The sequence below is a fragment of the Channa argus genome, unplaced genomic scaffold (assembly GCF_033026475.1).
Source record: "Channa argus isolate prfri unplaced genomic scaffold, Channa argus male v1.0 Contig020, whole genome shotgun sequence".
In the NCBI taxonomy this organism is placed as follows: Eukaryota; Metazoa; Chordata; class Actinopteri; order Anabantiformes; family Channidae; genus Channa; species Channa argus.
Window position 1 is genome coordinate 418551 of NW_027125239.1, and position 21393 is coordinate 439943.

General features: G+C 41.9%; 22 pseudogenes; all 22 read left to right on the top strand.

The window, feature by feature from the left end:
* Positions 1-140: 140 nt before the first annotated feature.
* LOC137114965 (5S ribosomal RNA) lies at positions 141-259 on the top strand (annotated as a pseudogene).
* Positions 260-1112: 853 nt separating this feature from the next.
* LOC137114721 (5S ribosomal RNA) lies at positions 1113-1231 on the top strand (annotated as a pseudogene).
* Positions 1232-2088: 857 nt separating this feature from the next.
* On the top strand, positions 2089-2207 carry LOC137114966 (5S ribosomal RNA; annotated as a pseudogene).
* Positions 2208-3060: 853 nt separating this feature from the next.
* On the top strand, positions 3061-3179 carry LOC137114467 (5S ribosomal RNA; annotated as a pseudogene).
* An 857-nt stretch (positions 3180-4036) lies between these two features.
* On the top strand, positions 4037-4155 carry LOC137114967 (5S ribosomal RNA; annotated as a pseudogene).
* Positions 4156-5008: 853 nt separating this feature from the next.
* Positions 5009-5127, top strand: LOC137114468 (5S ribosomal RNA; annotated as a pseudogene).
* Positions 5128-5980: 853 nt separating this feature from the next.
* Positions 5981-6099, top strand: LOC137114969 (5S ribosomal RNA; annotated as a pseudogene).
* An 853-nt stretch (positions 6100-6952) lies between these two features.
* On the top strand, positions 6953-7071 carry LOC137114674 (5S ribosomal RNA; annotated as a pseudogene).
* An 857-nt stretch (positions 7072-7928) lies between these two features.
* LOC137114970 (5S ribosomal RNA) lies at positions 7929-8047 on the top strand (annotated as a pseudogene).
* Positions 8048-8900: 853 nt separating this feature from the next.
* LOC137114780 (5S ribosomal RNA) lies at positions 8901-9009 on the top strand (annotated as a pseudogene).
* Positions 9010-9866: 857 nt separating this feature from the next.
* LOC137114469 (5S ribosomal RNA) lies at positions 9867-9985 on the top strand (annotated as a pseudogene).
* Positions 9986-10842: 857 nt separating this feature from the next.
* LOC137114972 (5S ribosomal RNA) lies at positions 10843-10961 on the top strand (annotated as a pseudogene).
* An 853-nt stretch (positions 10962-11814) lies between these two features.
* On the top strand, positions 11815-11933 carry LOC137114470 (5S ribosomal RNA; annotated as a pseudogene).
* An 853-nt stretch (positions 11934-12786) lies between these two features.
* Positions 12787-12905, top strand: LOC137114973 (5S ribosomal RNA; annotated as a pseudogene).
* Positions 12906-13759: 854 nt separating this feature from the next.
* Positions 13760-13878, top strand: LOC137114471 (5S ribosomal RNA; annotated as a pseudogene).
* Positions 13879-14732: 854 nt separating this feature from the next.
* On the top strand, positions 14733-14851 carry LOC137114472 (5S ribosomal RNA; annotated as a pseudogene).
* An 853-nt stretch (positions 14852-15704) lies between these two features.
* On the top strand, positions 15705-15823 carry LOC137114974 (5S ribosomal RNA; annotated as a pseudogene).
* An 857-nt stretch (positions 15824-16680) lies between these two features.
* LOC137114975 (5S ribosomal RNA) lies at positions 16681-16799 on the top strand (annotated as a pseudogene).
* Positions 16800-17652: 853 nt separating this feature from the next.
* On the top strand, positions 17653-17771 carry LOC137114473 (5S ribosomal RNA; annotated as a pseudogene).
* An 857-nt stretch (positions 17772-18628) lies between these two features.
* Positions 18629-18747, top strand: LOC137114976 (5S ribosomal RNA; annotated as a pseudogene).
* An 853-nt stretch (positions 18748-19600) lies between these two features.
* On the top strand, positions 19601-19719 carry LOC137114474 (5S ribosomal RNA; annotated as a pseudogene).
* An 857-nt stretch (positions 19720-20576) lies between these two features.
* Positions 20577-20695, top strand: LOC137114682 (5S ribosomal RNA; annotated as a pseudogene).
* Positions 20696-21393: the final 698 nt, after the last annotated feature.

Here is a 21393-nt window from a genome sequence, read left to right on the forward strand (position 1 = left end):
CCCTGACCCCCTAGACAGGGGCGTAACAGACCAGTACAGTTATAGTACTTTGTACTTTGCCATATTTATCTTCTTCTTAGCAAGTGTCATGCATTCTGCTTCTCCAGCGTTTTTAAGAGCTGTTGATGATGTCAAATGCAGCTTACGGCCACACCGCTCTCTAAGCGCCCGATCTCGTCCGATCTCGGCAGCCAAATAGAGCCGGGCCTGGTTAGTACTTGGTAGGAAGACCGCCTGGGAATACCAGGTGCTGTAAGCTTTTTTGCTTGGGTTTACGGGCAGCACAAGCTGGTGTTACTGCCTATTTATTCATAGAAATTGTTCTATATTTTCATCAAATTTTGTTCTTTCATTGCTGTTTTGCTACTTTATTGGTTTGCCAACCATCGTGCTTCATTACTAGTAGACCATGTTACGGTCCTGGCCATATGTGTTGTTTTTATTTTCTTGTTCTTATAGGTGCCCTGCCTGATTGGCCGGATTGGGGGGCAGTACAGGAAGCAGATTGGTCCATCCTACACTTCCTGGAGTTTTAAAAGTACGGTTCCCAACAGCAAGCGAGGCTCTTTCTGGCATCAGCACCTGTTTGCTGTTCTTGGTTTCCAAACCTTATTTAGCATTTTTGAATTGTTAGGTTTTGTGACGTGGTTTTGTTATAAATTGTATATTTTGTAAATAGTATTAAATCTGTAGGGGTGAACTGCCATTTTCTTTGGACCGTTTTCACATTAGGGAGTTAGGGTTAGCGACTGTCTTTTGGTTTGTTTATTTCTATCAGGCTAGCTAGCACTTTCTGTGGGAAATGGCTTATTTTGTTTATTATGTTGGCCTTGGTTCGCCATGAGTTGTGTCATTTTTTGTTTGTCACTTTCTTTCGTTTAAAATAAATATCATTCTGTTGGAACATCTCGATCCTGGATTTTGGTTTGGGGATCGGAGAGGGAACATGCTAATTTATCTTTGTATGTTGCACCCTGACCCCCTAGACAGGGGCGTAACAGACCAGTACAGTTATAGTACTTTGTACTTTGCCACATTTATCTTCTTCTTAGCAAGTGTCATGCATTCTGCTTCTCCAGCGTTTTTAAGAGCTGTTGATGATGTCAAATGCAGCTTACGGCCCCACCGCTCTCTAAGCGCCCGATCTCGTCCGATCTCGGCAGCCAAATAGAGCCGGGCCTGGTTAGTATTTGGTAGGAAGACCGCCTGGGATCACCAGGTGCTGTAAGCTTTTTTGCTTGGGTTTACGGGCAGCACAAGCTGGTGTTACTGCCTATTTATTCATAGAAATTGTTCTATATTTTCATCAAATTTTGTTCTTTCATTGCTGTTTTGCTACTTTATTGGTTTGCCAACCATCGTGCTTCATTACTAGTAGACCATGTTACGGTCCTGGCCATATGTGTTGTTTTTATTTTGTTGTTCTTATAGGTGCCCTGCCTGATTGGCCGGATTGGGGGGCAGTACAGGAAGCTGATTGGTCCATCCTACACTTCCTGGAGTTTTAAAAGTACGGTTCCCAACAGCTAGCGAGGCTCTTTCTGGCATCAGCACCTGTTTGCTGTTCTTGGTTTCCAAACCTTATTTAGCATTTTTGAATTGTTAGGTTTTGTGCCGTGGTTTTGTTTATAAATTGTATATTTTGTAAATAGTATTAAATCTGTAGGGGTGAACTGCCATTTTCTTTGGAGTGTTTTCACATTAGGGAGTTAGGGTTAGCGACTATCTTTTGGTTTGTTTATTTCTATCAGGCTAGCTAACACTTTCTGTGGGAAATGGCTTATTTTGTTTATTATGTTGGCCTTGGTTCGCCCTGAGTTGTAGTGTCATGTTTTGTTTGACACTTTCTTTCGTTTAAAATAAATATCATTCTGTTGGAACATCTCAATCCTGGATTTTGGTTTGAGGATCGGAGAGGGAACATGCAAATTTATCTTTGTATGTTTCACCCTGACCCCCTAGACAGGGGCGTAACAGACCAGTACAGTTATAGTACTTTGTACTTTGCCACATTTATCTTCTTCTTAGCAAGTGTCATGCATTCTGCTTCTCCAGCGTTTTTAGGAGCTGTTGATGATGTCAAATGCAGCTTACGGCCACACCGCTCTCTAAGCGCCCGATCTCGTCCGATCTCGGCAGCCAAATAGAGCCGGGCCTGGTTAGTACTTGGTAGGAAGACCGCCTGGGAATACCAGGTGCTGTAAGCTTTTTTGCTTGGGTTTACGGGCAGCACAAGCTGGTGTTACTGCCTATTTATTCATAGAAATTGTTCTATATTTTCATCAAATTTTGTTCTTTCATTGCTGTTTTGCTACTTTATTGGTTTGCCAACCATCGTGCTTCATTACTAGTAGACCATGTTACGGTCCTGGCCATATGTGTTGTTTTTATTTTCTTGTTCTTATAGGTGCCCTGCCTGATTGGCCGGATTGGGGGGCAGTACAGGAAGCTGATTGGTCCATCCTACACTTCCTGGAGTTTTAAAAGTACGGTTCCCAACAGCAAGCGAGGCTCTTTCTGGCATCAGCACCTGTTTGCTGTTCTTGGTTTCCAAACCTTATTTAGCATTTTTGAATTGTTAGGTTTTGTGACGTGGTTTTGTTATAAATTGTATATTTTGTAAATAGTATTAAATCTGTAGGGGTGAACTGAGATTTTCTTTGGACCGTTTTCACATTAGGGAGTTAGGGTTAGCGACTGTCTTTTGGTTTGTTTATTTCTATCAGGCTAGCTAGCACTTTCTGTGGGAAATGGCTTATTTTGTTTATTATGTTGGACTTGGTTCGCCATGAGTTGTGTCATTTTTTGTTTGTCACTTTCTTTCGTTTAAAATAAATATCATTCTGTTGGAACATCTCGATCCTGGATTTTGGTTTGGGGATCGGAGAGGGAACATGCTAATTTATCTTTGTATGTTGCACCCTGACCCCCTAGACAGGGGCGTAACAGACCAGTACAGTTATAGTACTTTGTACTTTGCCACATTTATCTTCTTCTTAGCAAGTGTCATGCATTCTGCTTCTCCAGCGTTTTTAAGAGCTGTTGATGATGTCAAATACAGCTTACGGCCCCACCGCTCTCTAAGCGCCCGATCTCGTCCGATCTCGGCAGCCAAATAGAGCCGGGCCTGGTTAGTACTTGGTAGGAAGACCGCCTGGGAATACCAGGTGCTGTAAGCTTTTTTGCTTGGGTTTACGGGCAGCACAAGCTGGTGTTACTGCCTATTTATTCATAGAAATTGTTCTATATTTTCATCAAATTTTGTTCTTTCATTGCTGTTTTGCTACTTTATTGGTTTGCCAACCATCGTGCTTCATTACTAGTAGACCATGTTACGGTCCTGGCCATATGTGTTGTTTTTATTTTGTTGTTCTTATAGGTGCCCTGCCTGATTGGCCGGATTGGGGGGCAGTACAGGAAGCTGATTGGTCCATCCTACACTTCCTGGAGTTTTAAAAGTACGGTTCCCAACAGCTAGCGAGGCTCTTTCTGGCATCAGCACCTGTTTGCTGTTCTTGGTTTCCAAACCTTATTTAGCATTTTTGAATTGTTAGGTTTTGTGCCGTGGTTTTGTTTATAAATTGTATATTTTGTAAATAGTATTAAATCTGTAGGGGTGAACTGCCATTTTCTTTGGAGTGTTTTCACATTAGGGAGTTAGGGTTAGCGACTATCTTTTGGTTTGTTTATTTCTATCAGGCTAGCTAACACTTTCTGTGGGAAATGGCTTATTTTGTTTATTATGTTGGCCTTGGTTCGCCCTGAGTTGTAGTGTCATGTTTTGTTTGACACTTTCTTTCGTTTAAAATAAATATCATTCTGTTGGAACATCTCAATCCTGGATTTTGGTTTGAGGATCGGAGAGGGAACATGCAAATTTATCTTTGTATGTTTCACCCTGACCCCCTAGACAGGGGCGTAACAGACCAGTACAGTTATAGTACTTTGTACTTTGCCACATTTATCTTCTTCTTAGCAAGTGTCATGCATTCTGCTTCTCCAGCGTTTTTAGGAGCTGTTGATGATGTCAAATGCAGCTTACGGCCACACCGCTCTCTAAGCGCCCGATCTCGTCCGATCTCGGCAGCCAAATAGAGCCGGGCCTGGTTAGTACTTGGTAGGAAGACCGCCTGGGAATACCAGGTGCTGTAAGCTTTTTTGCTTGGGTTTACGGGCAGCACAAGCTGGTGTTACTGCCTATTTATTCATAGAAATTGTTCTATATTTTCATCAAATTTTGTTCTTTCATTGCTGTTTTGCTACTTTATTGGTTTGCCAACCATCGTGCTTCATTACTAGTAGACCATGTTACGGTCCTGGCCATATGTGTTGTTTTTATTTTCTTGTTCTTATAGGTGCCCTGCCTGATTGGCCGGATTGGGGGGCAGTACAGGAAGCTGATTGGTCCATCCTACACTTCCTGGAGTTTTAAAAGTACGGTTCCCAACAGCAAGCGAGGCTCTTTCTGGCATCAGCACCTGTTTGCTGTTCTTGGTTTCCAAACCTTATTTAGCATTTTTGAATTGTTAGGTTTTGTGACGTGGTTTTGTTATAAATTGTATATTTTGTAAATAGTATTAAATCTGTAGGGGTGAACTGCCATTTTCTTTGGACCGTTTTCACATTAAGGAGTTAGGGTTAGCGACTGTCTTTTGGTTTGTTTATTTCTATCAGGCTAGCTAGCACTTTCTGTGGGAAATGGCTTATTTTGTTTATTATGTTGGCCTTGGTTCGCCATGAGTTGTGTCATTTTTTGTTTTTCACTTTCTTTCGTTTAAAATAAATATCATTCTGTTGGAACATCTCGATCCTGGATTTTGGTTTGGGGATCGGAGAGGGAACATGCTAATTTATCTTTGTATGTTGCACCCTGACCCCCTAGACAGGGGCGTAACAGACCAGTACAGTTATAGTACTTTGTACTTTGCCACATTTATCTTCTTCTTAGCAAGTGTCATGCATTCTGCTTCTCCAGCGTTTTTAAGAGCTGTTGATGATGTCAAATGCAGCTTACGGCCCCACCGCTCTCTAAGCGCCCGATCTCGTCCGATCTCGGCAGCCAAATAGAGCCGGGCCTGGTTAGTACTTGGTAGGAAGACCGCCTGGGAATACCAGGTGCTGTAAGCTTTTCTGCTTGGGTTTACGGGCAGCACAAGCTGGTGTTACTGCCTATTTATTCATAGAAATTGTTCTATATTTTCATCAAATTTTGTTCTTTCATTGCTGTTTTGCTACTTTATTGGTTTGCCAACCATCGTGCTTCATTACTAGTAGACCATGTTACGGTCCTGGCCATATGTGTTGTTTTTATTTTCTTTTTCTTATAGGTGCCCTGCCTGATTGGCCGGATTGGGGGGCAGTACAGGAAGCTGATTGGTCCATCCTACACTTCCTGGAGTTTTAAAAGTACGGTTCCCAACAGCAAGCGAGGCTCTTTCTGGCATCAGCACCTGTTTGCTGTTCTTGGTTTCCAAACCTTATTTAGCATTTTTGAATTGTTAGGTTTTGTGACGTGGTTTTGTTATAAATTGTATATTTTGTAAATAGTATTAAATCTGTAGGGGTGAACTGCCATTTTCTTTGGACCGTGTTCACATTAGGGAGTTAGGGTTAGCGACTGTCTTTTGGTTTGTTTATTTCTATCAGGCTAGCTAGCACTTTCTGTGGGAAATGGCTTATTTTGTTTATTATGTTGGCCTTGGTTCGCCCTGAGTTGTGTCATTTTTTGTTTGTCACTTTCTTTCGTTTAAAATAAATATCATTCTGTTGGAACATCTCGATCCTGGATTATGGTTTGGAGACCGGAGAGGGAACATCCTAATTTATTTTTGTATGTTGCACCCTGACCCCCTAGACAGGGGTGTAACAGACCAGTACAGTTATAGTATTTTGTACTTTGCCACATTTATCTTCTTCTTAGCAAGTGTCATGCATTCTGCTTCTCCAGCGTTTTTAAGAGCTGTTGATGATGTCAAATGCAGCTTACGGCCACACCGCTCTCTAAGCGCCCGATCTCGTCCGATCTCGGCAGCCAAATAGAGCCGGGCCTGGTTAGTACTTGGTAGGAAGACCGCCTGGGAATACCAGGTGCTGTAAGCTTTTTTGCTTGGGTTTACGGGCAGCACAAGCTGGTGTTACTGCCTATTTATTCATAGAAATTGTTCTATATTTTCATCAAATTTTGTTCTTTCATTGCTGTTTTGCTACTTTATTGGTTTGCCAACCATCGTGCTTCATTACTAGTAGACCATGTTACGGTCCTGGCCATATGTGTTGTTTTTATTTTCTTGTTCTTATAGGTGCCCTGCCTGATTGGCCGGATTGGGGGGCAGTACAGGAAGCTGATTGGTCCATCCTACACTTCCTGGAGTTTTAAAAGTACGGTTCCCAACAGCAAGCGAGGCTCTTTCTGGCATCAGCACCTGTTTGCTGTTCTTGGTTTCCAAACCTTATTTAGCATTTTTGAATTGTTAGGTTTTGTGACGTGGTTTTGTTATAAATTGTATATTTTGTAAATAGTATTAAATCTGTAGGGGTGAACTGCCATTTTCTTTGGACCGTTTTCATATTAGGGAGTTAGGGTTAGCGACTGTCTTTTGGTTTGTTTATTTCTATCAGGCTAGCTAGCACTTTCTGTGGGAAATGGCTTATTTTGTTTATTATGTTGGCCTTGGTTCGCCCTGAGTTGTGTCATTTTTTGTTTGTCACTTTCTTTCGTTTAAAATAAATATCATTCTGTTGGTACATCTCGATCCTGGATTTTGGTTTGGGGATCGGAGAGGGAACATGCTAATTTATCTTTGTATGTTGCACCCTGACCCCCTAGACAGGGGCGTAACAGACCAGTACAGTTATAGTACTTTGTACTTTGCCACATTTATCTTCTTCTTAGCAAGTGTCATGCATTCTGCTTCTCCAGCGTTTTTAAGAGCTGTTGATGATGTCAAATGCAGCTTACGGCCACACCGCTCTCTAAGCGCCCGATCTCGTCCGATCTCGGCAGCCAAATAGAGCCGGGCCTGGTTAGTACTTGGTAGGAAGACCGCCTGGGAATACCAAGGGCTGTAAGCTGTTTTGCTTGGGTTTACGGGCAGCACAAGCTGGTGTTACTGCCTATTTATTCATAGAAATTGTTCTATATTTTCATCAAATTTTGTTCTTTCATTGCTGTTTTGCTACTTTATTGGTTTGCCAACCATCGTGCTTCATTACTAGTAGACCATGTTACGGTCCTGGCCATATGTGTTGTTTTTATTTTGTTGTTCTTATAGGTGCCCTGCCTGATTGGCCGGATTGGGGGGCAGTACAGGAAGCTGATTGGTCCATCCTACACTTCCTGGAGTTTTAAAAGTACGGTTCCCAACAGCAAGCGAGGCTCTTTCTGGCATCAGCACCTGTTTGCTGTTCTTGGTTTCCAAACCTTATTTAGCATTTTTGAATTGTTAGGTTTTGTGCCGTGGTTTTGTTTATAAATTGTATATTTTGTAAATAGTATTAAATCTGTAGGGGTGAACTGCCATTTTCTTTGGACTGTTTTCACATTAGGGAGTTATGGTTAGCGACTGTCTTTTGGTTTGTTTATTTCTATCAGGCTAGCTAGCACTTTCTGTGGGAAATGGCTTATTTTGTTTATTATGTTGGCCTTGGTTCGCCCTGAGTTGTAGTGTCATGTTTTGTTTGACACTTTCTTTCGTTTAAAATAAATATCATTCTGTTGGAACATCTCGATCCTGGATTATGGTTTGGAGACCGGAGAGGGAACATCCTAATTTATCTTTGTATGTTGCACCCTGACCCCCTAGACAGGGGCGTAACAGACCAGTACAGTTATAGTACTTTGTACTTTGCCACATTTATCTTCTTCTTAGCAAGTGTCATGCATTCTGCTTCTCCAGCGTTTTTAAGAGCTGTTGATGATGTCAAATGCAGCTTACGGCCACACCGCTCTCTAAGCGCCCGATCTCGTCCGATCTCGGCAGCCAAATAGAGCCGGGCCTGGTTAGTACTTGGTAGGAAGACCGCCTGGGAATACCAGGTGCTGTAAGCTTTTTTGCTTGGGTTTACGGGCAGCACAAGCTGGTGTTACTGCCTATTTATTCATAGAAATTGTTCTATATTTTCATCAAATTTTGTTCTTTCATTGCTGTTTTGCTACTTTATTGGTTTGCCAACCATCGTGCTTCATTACTAGTAGACCATGTTACGGTCCTGGCCATATGTGTTGTTTTTATTTTCTTGTTCTTATAGGTGCCCTGCCTGATTGGCCGGATTGGGGGGCAGTACAGGAAGCTGATTGGTCCATCCTACACTTCCTGGAGTTTTAAAAGTACGGTTCCCAACAGCAAGCGAGGCTCTTTCTGGCATCAGCACCTGTTTGCTGTTCTTGGTTTCCAAACCTTATTTAGCATTTTTGAATTGTTAGGTTTTGTGACGTGGTTTTGTTATAAATTGTATATTTTGTAAATAGTATTAAATCTGTAGGGGTGAACTGCCATTTTCTTTGGACCGTTTTCACATTAGGGAGTTAGGGTTAGCGACTGTCTTTTGGTTTGTTTATTTCTATCAGGCTAGCTAGCACTTTCTGTGGGAAATGGCTTATTTTGTTTATTATGTTGGCCTTGGTTCGCCCTGAGTTGTGTCATTTTTTGTTTGTCACTTTCTTTCGTTTAAAATAAATATCATTCTGTTGGAACATCTCGATCATGGATTTTGGTTTGGGGATCGGAGAGGGAACATGCTAATTTATCTTTGTATGTTGCACCCTGACCCCCTAGACAGGGGCGTAACAGACCAGTACAGTTATAGTACTTTGTACTTTGCCACATTTATCTTCTTCTTAGCAAGTGTCATGCATTCTGCTTCTCCAGCGTTTTTAAGAGCTGTTGATGATGTCAAATGCAGCTTACGGCCCCACCGCTCTCTAAGCGCCCGATCTCGGCAGCCAAATAGAGCCGGGCCTGGTTAGTACTTGGTAGGAAGACCGCCTGGGAATACCAGGTGCTGTAAGCTTTTTTGCTTGGGTTTACGGGCAGCACAAGCTGGTGTTACTGCCTATTTATTAATAGAAATTGTTCTATATTTTCATCAAATTTTGTTCTTTCATTGCTGTTTTGCTACTTTATTGGTTTGCCAACCATCGTGCTTCATTACTAGTAGACCATGTTACGGTCCTGGCCATATGTGTTGTTTTTATTTTGTTGTTCTTATAGGTGCCCTGCCTGATTGGCCGGATTGGGGGGCAGTACAGGAAGCTGATTGGTCCATCCTACACTTCCTGGAGTTTTAAAAGTACGGTTCCCAACAGCTAGCGAGGCTCTTTCTGGCATCAGCACCTGTTTGCTGTTCTTGGTTTCCAAACCTTATTTAGCATTTTTGAATTGTTAGGTTTTGTGCCGTGGTTTTGTTTATAAATTGTATATTTTGTAAATAGTATTAAATCTGTAGGGGTGAACTGCCATTTTCTTTGGACTGTTTTCACATAAGGGAGTTAGGGTTAGCGACTGTCTTTTGGTTTGTTTATTTCTATCAGGCTAGCTAGCACTTTCTGTGGGAAATGGCTTATTTTGTTTATTATGTTGGCCTTGGTTCGCCCTGAGTTGTAGTGTCATGTTTTGTTTGACACTTTCTTTCGTTTAAAATAAATATCATTCTGTTGGAACATCTCGATCCTGGATTATGGTTTGGAGACCGGAGAGGGAACATCCTAATTTATCTTTGTATGTTGCACCCTGACCCCCTAGACAGGGGCGTAACAGACCAGTACAGTTATAGTACTTTGTACTTTGCCACATTTATCTTCTTCTTAGCAAGTGTCATGCATTCTGCTTCTCCAGCGTTTTTAAGAGCTGTTGATGATGTCAAATGCAGCTTACGGCCCCACCGCTCTCTAAGCGCCCGATCTCGTCCGATCTCGGCAGCCAAATAGAGCCGGGCCTGGTTAGTACTTGGTAGGAAGACCGCCTGGGAATACCAGGTGCTGTAAGCTTTTTTGCTTGGGTTTACGGGCAGCACAAGCTGGTGTTACTGCCTATTTATTCATAGAAATTGTTCTATATTTTCATCAAATTTTGTTCTTTCATTGCTGTTTTGCTACTTTATTGGTTTGCCAACCATCGTGCTTCATTACTAGTAGACCATGTTACAGTCCTGGCCATATGTGTTGTTTTTATTTTCTTGTTCTTATAGGTGCCCTGCCTGATTGGCCGGATTGGGGGGCAGTACAGGAAGCTGATTGGTCCATCCTACACTTCCTGGAGTTTTAAAAGTACGGTTCCCAACAGCTAGCGAGGCTCTTTCTGGCATCAGCACCTGTTTGCTGTTCTTGGTTTCCAAACCTTATTTAGCATTTTTGAATTGTTAGGTTTTGTGCCGTGGATTTGTTTATAAATTGTATATTTTGTAAATAGTATTAAATCTGTAGGGGTGAACTGCCATTTTCTTTGGAGTGTTTTCACATTAGGGAGTTAGGGTTAGCGACTATCTTTTGGTTTGTTTATTTCTATCAGGCTAGCTAACACTTTCGGTGGGAAATGGCTTATTTTGTTTATTATGTTGGCCTTGGTTCGCCCTGAGTTGTAGAGTCATGTTTTGTTTGACACTTTCTTTCGTTTAAAATAAATATCATTCTGTTGGAACATCTCAATCCTGGATTTTGGTTTGAGGATCGGAGAGGGAACATCCAAATTTATCTTTGTCTGTTTCACCCTGACCCCCTAGACAGGGGCGTAACAGACCAGTACAGTTATAATACTTTGTACTTTGCCATATTTATCTTCTTCTTAGCAAGTGTCATGCATTCTGCTTCTCCAGCGTTTTTAAGAGCTGTTGATGATGTCAAATGCAGCTTACGGCCACACCGCTCTCTAAGCGCCCGATCTCGTCCGATCTCGGCAGCCAAATAGAGCCGGGCCTGGTTAGTACTTGGTAGGAAGACCGCCTGGGAATACCAGGTGCTGTAAGCTTTTTTGCTTGGGTTTACGGGGAGCACAAGCTGGTGTTACTGCCTATTTATTCATAGAAATTGTTCTATATTTTCATCAAATTTTGTTCTTTCATTGCTGTTTTGCTACTTTATTGGTTTGCCAACCATCGTGCTTCATTACTAGTAGACCATGTTACGGTCCTGGCCATATGTGTTGTTTTTATTTTCTTGTTCTTATAGGTGCCCTGCCTGATTGGCCGGATTGGGGGGCAGTACAGGAAGCTGATTGGTCCATCCTACACTTCCTGGAGTTTTAAAAGTACGGTTCCTAACAGCAAGCGAGGCTCTTTCTGGCATCAGCACCTGTTTGCTGTTCTTGGTTTCCAAACCTTATTTAGCATTTTTTAATTGTTAGGTTTTGTGACGTGGTTTTGTTATAAATTGTATATTTTGTAAATAGTATTAAATCTGTAGGGGTGAACTGCCATTTTCTTTGGACCGTTTTCACATTAGGGAGTTAGGGTTAGCGACTGTCTTTTGGTTTGTTTATTTCTATCAGGCTAGCTAGCACTTTCTGTGGGAAATGGCTTATTTTGTTTATTATGTTGGCCTTGGTTCGCCATGAGTTGTGTCATTTTTTGTTTGTCACTTTCTTTCGTTTAAAATAAATATCATTCTGTTGGAACATCTCGATCCTGGATTTTGGTTTGGGGATCGGAGAGGGAACATGCTAATTTATCTTTGTATGTTGCACCCTGACCCCCTAGACAGGGGCGTAACAGACCAGTACAGTTATAGTACTTTGTACTTTGCCACATTTATCTTCTTCTTAGCAAGTGTCATGCATTCTGCTTCTCCAGCGTTTTTAAGAGCTGTTGATGATGTCAAATGCAGCTTACGGCCCCACCGCTCTCTAAGCGCCCGATCTCGTCCGATCTCGGCAGCCAAATAGAGCCGGGCCTGGTTAGTACTTGGTAGGAAGACCGCCTGGGAATACCAGGTGCTGTAAGCTTTTTTGCTTGGGTTTACGGGCAGCACAAGCTGGTGTTACTGCCTATTTATTCATAGAAATTGTTCTATATTTTCATCAAATTTTGTTCTTTCATTGCTGTTTTGCTACTTTATTGGTTTGCCAACCATCGTGCTTCATTACTAGTAGACCATGTTACGGTCCTGGCCATATGTGTTGTTTTTATTTTCTTGTTCTTATAGGTGCCCTGCCTGATTGGCCGGATTGGGGGGCAGTACAGGAAGCAGATTGGTCCATCCTACACTTCCTGGAGTTTTAAAAGTACCGTTCCCAACAGCAAGCGAGGCTCTTTCTGGCATCAGCACCTGTTTGCTGTTCTTGGTTTCCAAACCGTATTTAGCATTTTTGAATTGTTAGGTTTTGTGACGTGGTTTTGTTATAAATTGTATATTTTGTAAATAGTATTAAATCTGTAGGGGTGAACTGCCATTTTCTTTGGACCGTTTTCACATTAGGGAGTTAGGGTTAGCGACTGTCTTTTGGTTTGTTTATTTCTATCAGGCTAGCTAGCACTTTCTGTGGGAAATGGCTTATTTTGTTTATTATGTTGGCCTTGGTTCGCCATGAGTTGTGTCATTTTTTGTTTGTCACTTTCTTTCGTTTAAAATAAATATCATTCTGTTGGAACATCTCGATCCTGGATTTTGGTTTGGGGATCGGAGAGGGAACATGCTAATTTATCTTTGTATGTTGCACCCTGACCCCCTAGACAGGGGCGTAACAGACCAGTACAGTTATAGTACTTTGTACTTTGCCACATTTATCTTCTTCTTAGCAAGTGTCATGCATTCTGCTTCTCTAGCGTTTTTAAGAGCTGTTGATGATGTCAAATGCAGCTTACGGCCACACCGCTCTCTAAGCGCCCGATCTCGTCCGATCTCGGCAGCCAAATAGAGCCGGGCCTGGTTAGTACTTGGTAGGAAGACCGCCTGGGAATACCAGGTGCTGTAAGCTTTTTTGCTTGGGTTTACGGGCAGCACAAGCTGGTGTTACTGCCTATTTATTCATAGAAATTGTTCTATATTTTCATCAAATTTTGTTCTTTCATTGCTGTTTTGCTACTTTATTGGTTTGCCAACCATCGTGCTTCATTACTAGTAGACCATGTTACGGTCCTGGCCATATGTGTTGTTTTTATTTTGTTGTTCTTATAGGTGCCCTGCCTGATTGGCCGGATTGGGGGGCAGTACAGGAAGCTGGTTGGTCCATCCTACACTTCCTGGAGTTTTAAAAGTACGGTTCCCAACAGCAAGCGAGGCTCTTTCTGGCATCAGCACCTGTTTGCTGTTCTTGGTTTCCAAACCTTATTTAGCATTTTTGAATTGTTAGGTTTTGTGCCGTGGTTTTGTTTATAAATTGTATATTTTGTAAATAGTATTAAATCTGTAGGGGTGAACTGCCATTTTCTTTGGACCGTTTTCACATTAGGGAGTTAGGGTTAGCGACTGTCTTTTGGTTTGTTTATTTCTATCAGGCTAGCTAGCACTTTCTGTGGGAAATGGCTTATTTTGTTTATTATGTTGGCCTTGGTTCGCCATGAGTTGTGTCATTTTTTGTTTGTCACTTTCTTTCGTTTAAAATAAATATCATTCTGTTGGAACATCTCGATCCTGGATTTTGGTTTGGGGATCGGAGAGGGAACATGCTAATTTATCTTTGTATGTTGCACCCTGACCCCCTAGACAGGGGCGTAACAGACCAGTACAGTTATAGTACTTTGTACTTTGCCACATTTATCTTCTTCTTAGCAAGTGTCATGCATTCTGCTTCTCCAGCGTTTTTAAGAGCTGTTGATGATGTCAAATGCAGCTTACGGCCCCACCGCTCTCTAAGCGCCCGATCTCGTCCGATCTCGGCAGCCAAATAGAGCCGGGCCTGGTTAGTACTTGGTAGGAAGACCGCCTGGGAATACCAGGTGCTGTAAGCTTTTTTGCTTGGGTTTACGGGCAGCACAAGCTGGTGTTACTGCCTATTTATTCATAGAAATTGTTCTATATTTTCATCAAATTTTGTTCTTTCATTGCTGTTTTGCTACTTTATTGGTTTGCCAACCATCGTGCTTCATTACTAGTAGACCATGTTACGGTCCTGGCCATATGTGTTGTTTTTATTTTGTTGTTCTTATAGGTGCCCTGCCTGATTGGCCGGATTGGGGGGCAGTACAGGAAGCTGATTGGTCCATCCTACACTTCCTGGAGTTTTAAAAGTACGGTTCCCAACAGCTAGCGAGGCTCTTTCTGGCATCAGCACCTGTTTGCTGTTCTTGGTTTCCAAACCTTATTTAGCATTTTTGAATTGTTAGGTTTTGTGCCGTGGTTTTGTTTATAAATTGTATATTTTGTAAATAGTATTAAATCTGTAGGGGTGAACTGCCATTTTCTTTGGACCGTTTTCACATTAGGGAGTTAGGGTTAGCGACTGTCTTTTGGTTTGTTTATTTCTATCAGGCTAGCTAGCACTTTCTGTGGGAAATGGCTTATTTTGTTTATTATGTTGGCCTTGGTTCGCCCTGAGTTGTGTCATTTTTTGTTTGTCACTTTCTTTCGTTTAAAATAAATATATTTCTGTTGGAACATCTCGATCCTGGATTTTGGTTTGGGGATCGGAGAGGGAACATGCTAATTTATCTTTGTATGTTGCACCCTGACCCCCTAGACAGGGGCGTAACAGACCAGTACAGTTATAGTACTTTGTACTTTGCCACATTTATCTTCTTCTTAGCAAGTGTCATGCATTCTGCTTCTCCAGCGTTTTTAAGAGCTGTTGATGATGTCAAATGCAGCTTACGGCCCCACCGCTCTCTAAGCGCCCGATCTCGTCCGATCTCGGCAGCCAAATAGAGCCGGGCCTGGTTAGTACTTGGTAGGAAGACCGCCTGGGAATACCAGGTGCTGTAAGCTTTTTTGCTTGGGTTTACGGGCAGCACAAGCTGGTGTTACTGCCTATTTATTCATAGAAATTGTTCTATATTTTCATCAAATTTTGTTCTTTCATTGCTGTTTTGCTACTTTATTGGTTTGCCAACCATCGTGCTTCATTACTAGTAGACCATGTTACGGTCCTGGCCATATGTGTTGTTTTTATTTTCTTGTTCTTATAGGTGCCCTGCCTGATTGGCCGGATTGGGGGGCAGTACAGGAAGCTGATTGGTCCATCCTACACTTCCTGGAGTTTTAAAAGTACGGTTCCCAACAGCAAGCGAGGCTCTTTCTGGCATCAGCACCTGTTTGCTGTTCTTGGTTTCCAAACCTTATTTAGCATTTTTGAATTGTTAGGTTTTGTGACGTGGTTTTGTTATAAATTGTATATTTTGTAAATAGTATTAAATCTGTAGGGGTGAACTGCCATTTTCTTTGGACCGTTTTCACATTAGGGAGTTAGGGTTAGCGACTGTCTTTTGGTTTGTTTATTTCTATCAGGCTAGCTAGCACTTTCTGTGGGAAATGGCTTATTTTGTTTATTATGTTGGCCTTGGTTCGCCATGAGTTGTGTCATTTTTTGTTTGTCACTTTCTTTCGTTTAAAATAAATATCATTCTGTTGGAACATCTCGATCCTGGATTTTGGTTTGGGGATCGGAGAGGGAACATGCTAATTTATCTTTGTATGTTGCACCCTGACCCCCTAGACAGGGGCGTAACAGACCAGTACAGTTATAGTACTTTGTACTTTGCCACATTTATCTTCTTCTTAGTAAGTGTCATGCATTCTGCTTCTCTAGCGTTTTTAAGAGCTGTTGATAATGTCAAATGCAGCTTACGGCCACACCGCTCTCTAAGCGCCCGATCTCGTCCGATCTCGGCAGCCAAATAGAGCCGGGCCTGGTTAGTACTTGGTAGGAAGACCGCCTGGGAATACCAGGTGCTGTAAGCTTTTTTGCTTGGGTTTACGGGCAGCACAAGCTGGTGTTACTGCCTATTTATTCATAGAAATTGTTCTATATTTTCATCAAATTTTGTTCTTTCATTGCTGTTTTGCTACTTTATTGGTTTGCCAACCATCGTGCTTCATTACTAGTAGACCATGTTACGGTCCTGGCCATATGTGTTGTTTTTATTTTCTTTTTCTTATAGGTGCCCTGCCTGATTGGCCGGATTGGGGGGCAGTACAGGAAGCTGATTGGTCCATCCTACACTTCCTGGAGTTTTAAAAGTACGGTTCCCAACAGCTAGCGAGGCTCTTTCTGGCATCAGCACCTGTTTGCTGTTCTTGGTTTCCAAACCGTATTTAGCATTTTTGAATTGTTAGGTTTTGTGCCGTGGTTTTGTTTATAAATTGTATATTTTGTAAATAGTATTAAATCTGTAGGGGTGAACTGCCATTTTCTTTGGACTGTTTTCACATTAGGGAGTTATGGTTAGCGACTGTCTTTTGGTTTGTTTATTTCTATCAGGCTAGCTAGCACTTTCTGTGGGAAATGGCTTATTTTGTTTATTATGTTGGCCTTGGTTCGCCCTGAGTTGTAGTGTCATGTTTTGTTTGACACTTTCTTTCGTTTAAAATAAATATCATTCTGTTGGAACATCTCGATCCTGGATTATGGTTTGGAGACCGGAGAGGGAACATCCTAATTTATCTTTGTATGTTGCACCCTGACCCCCTAGACAGGGGCGTAACAGACCAGTACAGTTATAGTACTTTGTACTTTGCCACATTTATCTTCTTCTTAGCAAGTGTCATGCATTCTGCTTCTCCAGCGTTTTTAAGAGCTGTTGATGATGTCAAATGCAGCTTACGGCCACACCGCTCTCTAAGCGCCCGATCTCGTCCGATCTCGGCAGCCAAATAGAGCCGGGCCTGGTTAGTACTTGGTAGGAAGACCGCCTGGGAATACCAGGTGCTGTAAGCTTTTTTGCTTGGGTTTACGGGCAGCACAAGCTGGTGTTACTGCCTATTTATTCATAGAAATTGTTCTATATTTTCATCAAATTTTGTTCTTTCATTGCTGTTTTGCTACTTTATTGGTTTGCCAACCATCGTGCTTCATTACTAGTAGACCATGTTACGGTCCTGGCCATATGTGTTGTTTTTATTTTCTTGTTCTTATAGGTGCCCTGCCTGATTGGCCGGATTGGGGGGCAGTACAGGAAGCTGATTGGTCCATCCTACACTTCCTGGAGTTTTAAAAGTACGGTTCCCAACAGCAAGCGAGGCTCTTTCTGGCATCAGCACCTGTTTGCTGTTCTTGGTTTCCAAACCTTATTTAGCATTTTTGAATTGTTAGGTTTTGTGACGTGGTTTTGTTATAAATTGTATATTTTGTAAATAGTATTAAATCTGTAGGGGTGAACTGCCATTTTCTTTGGACCGTTTTCACATTAGGGAGTTAGGGTTAGCGACTGTCTTTTGGTTTGTTTATTTCTATCAGGCTAGCTAGCACTTTCTGTGGGAAATGGCTTATTTTGTTTATTATGTTGGCCTTGGTTCGCCATGAGTTGTGTCATTTTTTGTTTGTCACTTTCTTTCGTTTAAAATAAATATCATTCTGTTGGAACATCTCGATCCTGGATTTTGGTTTGGGGATCGGAGAGGGAACATGCTAATTTATCTTTGTATGTTGCACCCTGACCCCCTAGACAGGGGCGTAACAGACCAGTACAGTTATAGTACTTTGTACTTTGCCACATTTATCTTCTTCTTAGTAAGTGTCATGCATTCTGCTTCTCTAGCGTTTTTAAGAGCTGTTGATGATGTCAAATGCAGCTTACGGCCCCACCGCTCTCTAAGCGCCCGATCTCGTCCGATCTCGGCAGCCAAATAGAGCCGGGCCTGGTTAGTACTTGGTAGGAAGACCGCCTGGGAATACCAGGTGCTGTAAGCTTTTTTGCTTGGGTTTACGGGCAGCACAAGCTGGTGTTACTGCCTATTTATTCATAGAAATTGTTCTATATTTTCATCAAATTTTGTTCTTTCATTGCTGTTTTGCTACATTATTGGTTTGCCAACCATCGTGCTTCATTACTAGTAGACCATGTTACGGTCCTGGCCATATGTGTTGTTTTTATTTTCTTTTTCTTATAGGTGCCCTGCCTGATTGGCCGGATTGGGGGGCAGTACAGGAAGCTGATTGGTCCATCCTACACTTCCTGGAGTTTTAAAAGTACGGTTCCCAACAGCTAGCGAGGCTCTTTCTGGCATCAGCACCTGTTTGCTGTTCTTGGTTTCCAAACCTTATTTAGCATTTTTGAATTGTTAGGTTTTGTGCCGTGGTTTTGTTTATAAATTGTATATTTTGTAAATAGTATTAAATCTGTAGGGGTGAACTGCCATTTTCTTTGGACTGTTTTCACATTAGGGAGTTATGGTTAGCGACTGTCTTTTGGTTTGTTTATTTCTATCAGGCTAGCTAGCACTTTCTGTGGGAAATGGCTTATTTTGTTTATTATGTTGGCCTTGGTTCGCCCTGAGTTGTAGTGTCATGTTTTGTTTGACACTTTCTTTCGTTTAAAATAAATATCATTCTGTTGGAACATCTCGATCCTGGATTATGGTTTGGAGACCGGAGAGGGAACATCCTAATTTATCTTTGTATGTTGCACCCTGACCCCCTAGACAGGGGCGTAACAGACCAGTACAGTTATAGTACTTTGTACTTTGCCACATTTATCTTCTTCTTAGCAAGTGTCATGCATTCTGCTTCTCCAGCGTTTTTAAGAGCTGTTGATGATGTCAAATGCAGCTTACGGCCACACCGCTCTCTAAGCGCCCGATCTCGTCCGATCTCGGCAGCCAAATAGAGCCGGGCCTGGTTAGTACTTGGTAGGAAGACCGCCTGGGAATACCAGGTGCTGTAAGCTTTTTTGCTTGGGTTTACGGGCAGCACAAGCTGGTGTTACTGCCTATTTATTCATAGAAATTGTTCTATATTTTCATCAAATTTTGTTCTTTCATTGCTGTTTTGCTACTTTATTGGTTTGCCAACCATCGTGCTTCATTACTAGTAGACCATGTTACGGTCCTGGCCATATGTGTTGTTTTTATTTTCTTGTTCTTATAGGTGCCCTGCCTGATTGGCCGGATTGGGGGGCAGTACAGGAAGCTGATTGGTCCATCCTACACTTCCTGGAGTTTTAAAAGTACGGTTCCCAACAGCAAGCGAGGCTCTTTCTGGCATCAGCACCTGTTTGCTGTTCTTGGTTTCCAAACCTTATTTAGCATTTTTGAATTGTTAGGTTTTGTGACGTGGTTTTGTTATAAATTGTATATTTTGTAAATAGTATTAAATCTGTAGGGGTGAACTGCCATTTTCTTTGGACCGTTTTCACATTAGGGAGTTAGGGTTAGCGACTGTCTTTTGGTTTGTTTATTTCTATCAGGCTAGCTAGCACTTTCTGTGGGAAATGGCTTATTTTGTTTATTATGTTGGCCTTGGTTCGCCCTGAGTTGTGTCATTTTTTGTTTGTCACTTTCTTTCGTTTAAAATAAATATCATTCTGTTGGAACATCTCGATCCTGGATTTTGGTTTGGGGATCGGAGAGGGAACATGCTAATTTATCTTTGTATGTTGCACCCTGACCCCCTAGACAGGGGCGTAACAGACCAGTACAGTTATAGTACTTTGTACTTTGCCACATTTATCTTCTTCTTAGCAAGTGTCATGCATTCTGCTTCTCCAGCGTTTTTAAGAGCTGTTGATGATGTCAAATGCAGCTTACGGCCCCACCGCTCTCTAAGCGCCCGATCTCGTCCGATCTCGGCAGCCAAATAGAGCCGGGCCTGGTTAGTACTTGGTAGGAAGACCGCCTGGGAATACCAGGTGCTGTAAGCTTTTTTGCTTGGGTTTACGGGCAGCACAAGCTGGTGTTACTGCCTATTTATTCATAGAAATTGTTCTATATTTTCATCAAATTTTGTTCTTTCATTGCTGTTTTGCTACTTTATTGGTTTGCCAACCATCGTGCTTCATTACTAGTAGACCATGTTACGGTCCTGGCCATATGTGTTGTTTTTATTTTGTTGTTCTTATAGGTGCCCTGCCTGATTGGCCGGATTGGGGGGCAGTACAGGAAGCTGATTGGTCCATCCTACACTTCCTGGAGTTTTAAAAGTACGGTTCCCAACAGCTAGCGAGGCTCTTTCTGGCATCAGCACCTGTTTGCTGTTCTTGGTTTCCAAACCTTATTTAGCATTTTTGAATTGTTAGGTTTTGTGCCGTGGTTTTGTTTATAAATTGTATATTTTGTAAATAGTATTAAATCTGTAGGGGTGAACTGCCATTTTCTTTGGAGTGTTTTCACATTAGGGAGTTAGGGTTAGCGACTGTCTTTTGGTTTGTTTATTTCTATCAGGCTAGCTAGCACTTTCTGTGGGAAATGGCTTATTTTGTTTATTATGTTGGCCTTGGTTCGCCCTGAGTTGTAGTGTCATGTTTTGTTTGACACTTTCTTTCGTTTAAAATAAATATCATTCTGTTGGAACATCTCGATCCTGGATTTTGGTTTGGGGATCGGAGAGGGAACATGCTAATTTATCTTTGTATGTTGCACCCTGACCCCCTAGACAGCGGCGTAACAGACCAGTACAGTTATAGTACTTTGTACTTTGCCACATTTATCTTCTTCTTAGCAAGTGTCATGCATTCTGCTTCTCCAGCGTTTTTAGGAGCTGTTGATGATGTCAAATGCAGCTTACGGCCACACACCTCTCTAAGCGCCCGATCTCGTCCGATCTCGGCAGCCAAATAGAGCCGGGCCTGGTTAGTACTTGGTAGGAAGACCGCCTGGGAATACCAGGTGCTGTAAGTTTTTTTGCTTGGGTTTACGGGCAGCACAAGCTGGTGTTACTGCCTATTTATTCATAGAAATTGTTCCATATTTTCATCAAATTTTGTTCTTTCATTGCTGTTTTGCTACTTTATTGGTTTGTCAACCATCGTGCTTCATTACTAGTAGACCATGTTACGGTCCTGGCCATATGTGTTGTTTTTATTTTGTTGTTCTTATAGGTGCCCTGCCTTATCTGCCGGATTGGGGGGCAGTACAGGAAGCTGATTGGTCCATCCTTCACTTCCTGGAGTTTTAAAAGTACGGTTCCCAACAGCTAGCGAGGCTCTTTCTGGCAGCAGCACCTGTTTGCTGTTCTTGGTTTCCAAACCTTATTTAGCATTTTTGAATTGTTAGGTTTTGTGCCGTGGTTTTGTTTATAAATTGTATATTTTGTAAATAGTATTAAATCTGTAGGGGTGAACTGCCATTTTCTTTGGAGTGTTTACACATTAGGGAGTTAGGGTTAGCGACTATCTTTTGGTTTGTTTATTTTTATCAGGCTAGCTAACACTTTCTGTGGGAAATGGCTTATTTTGTTTATTATGTTGGCCTTGGTTCGCCATGAGTTGTAGTGTCATGTTTTGTTTGACACTTTCTTTCGTTTAAAATAAATATCATTCTGTTGGAACATCTCAATCCTGGATTTTGGTTTGAGGATCGGAGAGGGAACATCCAAA